Below are 8,908 nucleotides of genomic sequence, written 5' to 3'. Positions count from 1 at the left end.
TCTGATCCAAAGGTCCATATACAACAGGTTTGCAATTAATTACAATAGATTACATTAATAATTGTAATCTTAGATTTTCATGTTTGTCATTTTTTAGTATACACCAACGTGGAATAAACTTATTTAGAATTATAAACCGGGGATTAAGTCAGATGAAGACGCTTCAGGGACTGAACCATGTTTCAGTACGCTGTAAGGGCAAACCAGAAGGTCATTTGTCATCCAACCAGGACACCTCCTGAAACGCAAGTAGATTTGTCAACAACAATCTAAGATCTAACCAATCTCCTGCGATATGTCCTCTTCAAAAATCTGTAGACATAAACCTGAAATGAATCGTTGAGTGAACGCTATCTGAGCGAAAACAGTACACATGGCCTAGCGGTGATCAAGTCCATGTTATTATGTTCTGATATCGATTTTTTTCACTGAAGTTACTGCACTTATTTTAAAAACAATCTTTTTTAATTTCTTATGACAAGAGATATTTAGTCGCCAAACTTAATTAAAGACAAGGAGCCAGTTGGCGACTGACATGAAAATACCAGTCGCAAAATACAAAACTAGATCGCCATGGCGACCAATTTAGTCGCAATTTTGTGGCCTGACGTCCCAGTCAGAAATAAACCTGCTGTGTCACAGCGGTCTGTAAATAAACGAATCTGGACCAGACAAGCCAATGGTCGATATGATGAGCACCTTCCAGTCACACAGCCTGACAACCCCAACCATCTTGGTCGCCTCTTACGACAGCTATAGTTTACAGGGTACCAATCTAACAAGTTATGGTTTGATTTTACGAACCCATTTTAGAAAATATTTTAGAAAATGTACTCCTTGTAATGAGAAGACATACATCTCTATTGATAAAAACTTCTGGTTTGTTGGGGGCGGTGACGTAGCCTAGTGGTTAAAGCTTTAGCTCGCGACGCCGAAGAACCGGGTTCGATTCCCCCCACATGTGTACAATTTTTAGGCCCATTTCTGGTGCCCCTTGCCGTGCTGGAATATTGCTAAATGCGGCGTAAAACCAAACCCACTCACACTCCCACTCTGGTTTATTGTTTTTAGCGACGTTTCGTTGTAGATTTGTTGCCAAACAAAAATATCTTCGAAATAAATTGTAAATCTTATACCTTTCAATCATAATTGTTTGGTTTGTTAATTTCTTAAATATTTTCTTAAATTTTAGTTTTGTTAATTTGTTATGGAATGGTATATATTGTAAGCTTAGTCTTGAATGATCCAGAATGTAATAATTTTAACAAAATGTACTGCTGAGGGGGTATCCTTTACTTTATAGTAAAGTCCCCTTGGCAGAGCCCTCTTACCGGTAGATGGCGCCAATATGTTGACAGAGCCAATCAGAGCTTGGGTAGTCTTCCCGAGAAACTGAAGCATCTGGTCTGAAAATCGGCTAAAAGTGTCACAGGAGTGATGGTAGCAGGCTTGCATATACCCTCGGAAGTAGAAATGTAGAAATTGGGCTTAACGTCGCGTTCAAGATTATTTCACTTATATAGCGACGTACATACACGTGTATGTTTGGCTGCTTGCTCTAGTCTGACTTATAGTGCGTATTAATAGTGCTAGCCCACTGAAAAATCTGACTCCGAGCCAACAGTCCTTATTGTATCCCCTTAATGCCGAGTGCCAGACAGGGTAAAACAAGCACCATTTTTAACGTATTTTGGTATGTCAGGGCCAGGGGATCGAACCCCGGACGTTCCGTTCTCCGCCCGAGTAGACATTCTTTCCAGTATATAAAAAACATCAACGCTGGAGACAAATAAGTCTTAGTTATCCGCTGAAACAGATCCCGATGGGCGTGAAAGGAAAAATAGAGGTGAAAATTATATGAATGGACAAATGAAAATAAGTAATGGCACCAAGTGTTCGCGAAAAGGGTAAGCATGTCCTACCCTGCCGGCAGCAGAAACCACGGTTCACCCCGATTATATTTCTAGGCTTGTCAGCACCAAAGTGGTAAACGTCTGAGACCTGCTTCACTTCAGGCTTTTCTCCCACCTTAAGCTGACACGCAGTGATATGACAGAAATACTGTTCATATCGGCGTTAAACCCAAACCAACCCAACACAACCCCAAACCAACCCAACCCAACCCCCAAACCCAAACCCAAAACCCCCAACCCGACCCAACACCCAACACCCAACCCCAAACCAACCCAACCCAACCCCAAACCCCAAACCCAAAACCCCAAACCCCGAACCAACCCAACCCAAAACCCCCAACCCCCAACCACCAACACAACCCAAAACCCCAAACCCAACCCAACCCAACCCAACCCAAACCCCAAACCCCAAATCAACCCAACCCAACCCCCAACCCCAAACCCAACCCCAAACCAACCCAACCCCCAACCCCAACCCCAAACCCAACCCCAAACCCACCCACCCCAACCCAACCCAACCCAAAACCCCCAACCCCCAACCCAACCCCAAACCCAAACCCAACCCAACCCAACCCAACCCAACCCAAACCAACCCAATCCAAAAACCCCAACCCAACCCAAAAACCCCAACCCAACCCAACACCCAACATCAAACACCCACCCCACCATACCCCACCCCACCCCACCCCACCCCACCCCACCCCACCCCACCCCACCCCACCCCACCCCACTCCACCCCACCCACCCACTCACTCACTCACTCAGCTGACAAAGATATGTTCATGATATGTGTCAGAATAATAAGCTCTGTCCCAGAAATCACAGTACCAGCTCACACACTTCATTCATTACAAGGGATAACGCACTCACAAAACAGCATCTGGTTAGGATTCAGTTTCGACAGGATAATAAATGAAAGCGACAAGACCTTCAATATTCATAACATAAACACATTAAATTAAACTAATGTTTAAACTAACTTCTTTTATGTTTCATGATGAATTATCTATACCTAGTTTAATACCCGAACAATAAAAATATATAAATGAACGAATAGAGACATTCACTGGAAAGCAATGTTTCCAAATACAGCCAACCACGGGTCTCTGTTTCAAATGGCTCGGACGCAGTTAATTCATTATCATTTGTACATATATATGCAATACAATCAACATCTAATATCAACACATTCTTTCAATTTTAATCTATCTAATTATTTTACAAACACTCCTTTGCAAATAATTACTCCTCAACCCAAAACGTTACCTGTGTCCGTTAGGAAGATTGCCCTCAAACCATTTAATCAGAAAGAATAATGATCACTCCTCATTAGTTCATGGAAGATCATGAATTGCTGCTGTGTAACTGTCGGGCCACTGAGAACGGTGATGTTTACCTTCTCAATCTCGAACTCAGGCAGACCCAAGGCGGTGTAAGAAGTGACGAAGGCTTCAAGGACGTCAGAGTCGTAGGGCCGACCAATCGCTGCGATGAAATCTCCCTTTTTGCCGTTAGAGTTATAGCCGCTCACACTACCCGGGACCATCTGGAGACAGATGCGGATTTGGCTTTATGGCACGTTAGAGCTCACCACAGGATAAACATTGTATTTGAGTAATGTTTCAAATTATTACTTTTTATACTTTATGTTGGCTTGTACAGTTAAGGTTATATGAGACGATATTTGCATGTTATCGTTAAAGAATCGCGATTGTACTTGCCCTTAGAGCACCATGCTTGTCACAAGAACTGACTAAAGCGGGGCCCGCTTGTATATAGCTGACGGTGTTTAATACAAGAAGCGTTATAATTTGAGAATACTACCAGCCCCACTTCACTACACTACACTAGACTACACTAGACTACACTACACTACACTACACCATGCTTGGGGAAGGGGTAAGACAGACAGACAGACAGACAGACAGACAGTTTATTCAATAAGAAGGCCATAGGCCCATAATACAGACAATGGTTGATTGCATGAACTACGCATCAAAATTTTCTGATGAAATAATTTCAGTAAAAGATTTTACAGTTTGAAACTTGATATACTGTTTAAGATACATATTTCTTAGGGCTGAATAACGCTCACATACAAGTAAAACATGAAATTCATCTTCAATAAAAGATATACCATTTTATATACAATATTTACATAATCGTTCAGTGTATGGGACATTTGTGTATCTCCCCAAGTCAATTGCAAGTTTAAACTTGCTACATCTGAAACGAGTCATACATATTCTCAGATGTACTGGTATGGGGAGTGTAAGATATTTTTCTACATTTAACAGGGATTTAAAAGGTATCAGATATACTATTGATAGAACTACACCATGATTGTTGAAGGTTATCAAATAATCTTTGCTTAAAAAGATGAATAAATATCTTCACATTGCCAACATCTTGTGTTAACCATACATATCCAAAACCTAATTTAACCAAAATATTCTAAATGTGAGTAGCCCATGTGGTGCGACCAGAATGGTCCAGTGATTTGAGCATTAAATAACATTGGCGAGGAAGGGGTAAGATGATAGTAGGGTTGCTTTGAAACGGTTGTTAAGATATGATTATGAATACCAATCAAAATTATTCCGACTGTTTTGATCAATGTCACTGAGAAAATTCAAACAATTGATGGTTTGATAAATGTCAGCCTCCACACATTCTCAAACATTATGATTGTTTTCACATAAAATGTTTCTTAATGTATGTGCTACACACAAGTATTCAGGAACTTCAGATCATAAGAGGATTGCAACCACCAATCATTTCTAAACATTACATTTCCTTTAAATAGTTGTACTACACACAGCAACTGCACTTATTTCTGAATTGTTTGATAGGCATTACTTAGAAGTTGACGGATGACAAAGTAGACAAAATATTATGGATAACAACTTCTTTGATATATAAAGGCGACGTTTCCATATAGATCCTTATACCGTTGTCAAACAAGGCGTTTTGATATAGATCCTTATACTTTGTGTCTTGCTTGACAACGGTATAACGATCTATACCGAAACGCCGCCTATGCAGTATTAAACAAGTTTTTATCCATAAAAATGTGTCTACTTTGTACTTATTCCTGTTTCCATCATGATTGCATTTTGGCCATCTTGTGACATTGGACTATCACAAAGGTTACCAACAGCCAATTCAACTTTTAATCATATGTATTCTATCATAAAGTCTCTAATTTGTTCTGTCATAAGCAGTTTGCAAGCTGCTACCATAAGTAGTATTAAGTTGTATTTTCCATTGAAACGCGATCGGCATTTTGAACATTTTAAAATGAAAACTCCATAGCTACTTTGACGTAAAGAACGTCATCTGTTCAGCATAGATGTTTTTCAGTACTTCAGATCACATTGACAAGGTAACAATATACGAACAAACAAACAAATCAAACGATTTGTCAATCGGAAAAGAATTTGCTGATTTTTTATATTTCACATAGATGTTGAAATAGGAATAGAAAAACCAAAGAAATTATTATCAAGACAACACTTTGCTGAAGGTTTTGAAGTTCCATGAGTATGCTTAGCATTTTCAAACGTATTGTCTCTCAATAATCGGAATGATATGTGTAAACTTAACCTACTTTCCTCCCATTCTTCAAAATCAAAGGCGACGAAGATCACGATGAAGTCTCTCACGAACCTTGCTAGATGTTTGGCAGTTTGCAGCATGGCAACGACAGCATCACCATTGTCATCAACGCCTGCATGAAGTGAATGTTTGTGCAAAGTTAGAGCTGCAGTCTGATCATTTAAAGACATTTGTGAAGAGTTGGGCACGCCAGAAACCTATGATTGTGGGTTCGAATCCACGTTCGCCCCAATTATGTTTCTAGGTTTGTCAGCACCATACCCGTGCTCGTGGGTTTCACCGAAGTGGTAAACGTCTGAGACCTGCTTCACTTCGGGCTTTCCTCCCACTGACACGCCGTGATATAACTGGAATGCTGTTAAAAGCGGCGTTAAACCCAACTCACCCACTCATTTAAAGACATTTTTTGCTTTCGGAATATTTGCTGCATTTGTACTCCAGCTGACTTTTCTCCTTAGAGATAACTGAAAAACATAGATTCTATACCCCACTTAAATTTGCATTCAATGCGTGCATTAGTCTCACTGGTCTTACCAAACAAGAATATGCAAAATAGATAACATAAGATTTGATACGTCAAAACAGCTATGCCATAGCGAGATGAAGTATGGGGTTAGACACCGAAAAGTGCAGTATCTGTTAAAATGCACATCACATACTTACTGTTTGGCAAAATTCATGTTAAGTGCACAAAAAGCCGAGAAATCGGCATAGCTTACCCTTTTCACTGGAGATGTTTGAACTGGATTGGAATTTTGCGAGCACATTTTCGAGGCACACATATACACATAAGTTCATTTTTTAGAAGTTTTAGATATGTTTACATAAATCCAGTAAAATAGGCATATGATGTTCTTCTGCATATCACATACATGTACGTATTGTAAATTATAGTGCAGGATGATAGCTGAGGTGAGGTGAAATGGGGTTTAACGTCGCGTCCAAGATTATTGCACTTATATAGCGACGTGCATGCACGTGTGTGTGTGTGGCTGCTTGTACTAGTCCGGACTGATGCCGATTTATAGTGCTAGCTCACTGAGATACCATGCCGCAGTTTAGCATGAATACCCCACTCAGACACAGTATACTGACTCCGAGCCGACCAGTCCTTGTTTTAGCCCCTTAATGCCGAGCGCCAGATAGGGTAACAACAAGTACCATCTTTTAACGTCTTTTTGGTATGACGCGGCCGGGGATCGAACTCCGGACCTTACGCTCGCCGGGCGGACGCTCTACCACTAGACCACGGAGGCGGTCATGCAGGATGATAGATGTTAAGTGCAGGGAAAAGGTTAATACGAGCAATGATACTGCAAAATGATACTGCTTTGGCTTGTTAGGCATGTGTGAGTTATTTATAGAAACATTTTTGGTGAGATTATTTTGGTGCGTGTGAAGGTTAAAGGGGAAAAATGTCAAATCAACATATATTATAGATGTATACTACTTATCTGATGTCACCCTTGCTGCATGCATTTTAGAATAACGATATGTGCAAAATGGGTAAATATGACTGCCATGACGACAATGGTTACATTTGGATCGGAATTTCAGAGACATCATAACTGGGATCTCCCACTCATAATGTCAGCATTATGGGTCTTGTGATTTGTCAGGAAATGTCGAAAATGGAAAAGTCTACGACGCAAGGACGACTGGATATCTTGAACATTTGGTTCAGGTGAGGATACATGAAAAGTAAGTGAATGACTGAGTGAGTGAGTGTTGCCGTGGTACCACGACTGTCAACAGTATTTTAACTATTATATCACGAAGGGATGTAAGCATTTGAGCATGGGGCATCATTAGCTGATCGTATTATCGACGTCTCTCAGAGCCCGGGAAATAATAATCTGTTATCGACAATCCTAGAAAACAAATAAATTGTCCGCAAGGTTTACAAAAAAATATGGAATAGTGCACGGGACATACTGGTTGTTCAGAAAAATAATCCCTTGGTTGGCCCAGGGTGACGTGTACCAAGTGCAATAAGATTCCCGTGTCAGTGGTGACCTTTCAATCATAAGCGTAATTTGTCTGAACTGTTATTTGTAGAATCGTGTAATTTTAATAAAAGCAAGCTCTTGCAGCCAATAGGAAAAGGTATATATTAAGAAAGTGAGTGAGTGAGTATGGTTTTACGCCGCTTTTAGCAATATTCCAGCATATATATGAAATTTGGCATTCAGATAATATGTCCCAACACAATTGGATTCAAGACTCGACCCTAACCATATTTGACCTCTGACGACCTTGGCGGCCATTTTGAACACTATTAAGTGAGTTATTGTGGACAAGTAGTTTGTGAGTCATTCACGACGAGAAGGTTCGTGTGAGCTGTGTTCAACTCCCCTCTAAGCAGTAATTAGTTATGTCAAGTCATGCGAGCTTATTGTTGAAGGACGCCCCAACGTCATGCAGGCTTTACACTTCTTGCCTCTTCACAAACCATGAATCACAATAAGGGGGAATATGGGATTCGAACCCACAATCGTTGAAGGGACGCAACAGCTAGAAAACAGAAACTTTACCGATGAGTTCATAAATAATATTGTTACTGGAGAACTGGAATTACATGTAAAAACAATTCCAGAAAAACAAAAGGTTAATACTTATTCTTCTATATATGCTGCAAAACCAATTGATTATAGAAATGGATACTCTTAATGAGGTAGATACTTTTATCTTAGATAAGGATACACTAATAGGAGAGAGAGAGAGAGAGAGAGAGAGAGAGAGAGAGAGAGAATGGTTTTACGCCATTTTCAGCAATATTCCAGCAATATTATAATTTACCCATATTGGGAATTGAACCCAGGGTTTCGGCGGAACGAACCAACGCCTTAGCCACTTGGTTACACCACCGTCCCAGAAATTATAGCAATATAATAGGAGCCCTGGCTCGGATGGTTTTCCTTTGACTTCTAAATGAATCTAGACAACAAAACAGACCAGGATTACTAAAATTATTGATTTTGAAGAACATCTACAACAGCGTGACCCCCGTACAACATCTACAACAGCGTGACCCCCGTACAACATCTACAACAGCGTGGCCCCTGTACAACATCTACAACAGCGTGGCCCCACTACAACATCTACAACAGCGTGACCCTTGTACAACATCTACAACAGCGTGGCCCCACTACAACATCTACAACAGCGTGGCCCCACTACAACATCTACAACAGCGTGGCCCCACTACAACATCTACAACAGCGTGGCCCCTGTACAACATCTACAACAGCGTGACCCCTGTACAACATCTACAACAGCGTGACCCCCGTACAACATCTACAACAGCGTGGCCCCACTACAACATCTACAACAGCGTGACCCCACTACAACATCTAGAACAGCGTGGCCCCACTACA

The 8,908-nt window shown here is 40.7% G+C and overlaps 1 pseudogene; it reads right to left on the bottom strand.

The window, feature by feature from the left end:
• Positions 1–218: 218 nt before the first annotated feature.
• LOC139464717 (uncharacterized) lies at positions 219–7,798 on the bottom strand (annotated as a pseudogene).
• Positions 7,799–8,908: the final 1,110 nt, after the last annotated feature.

This window comes from Haliotis cracherodii, unplaced genomic scaffold (genome assembly GCF_022045235.1).
Source record: "Haliotis cracherodii isolate W230 unplaced genomic scaffold, xgHalCrac1.p SCAF_17, whole genome shotgun sequence".
NCBI classification, from domain to species: domain Eukaryota; kingdom Metazoa; phylum Mollusca; class Gastropoda; order Lepetellida; family Haliotidae; genus Haliotis; species Haliotis cracherodii.
Note: the sequence above shows the minus strand (reverse complement) of the source record. Positions and strands in the feature narration are given on the sequence as shown.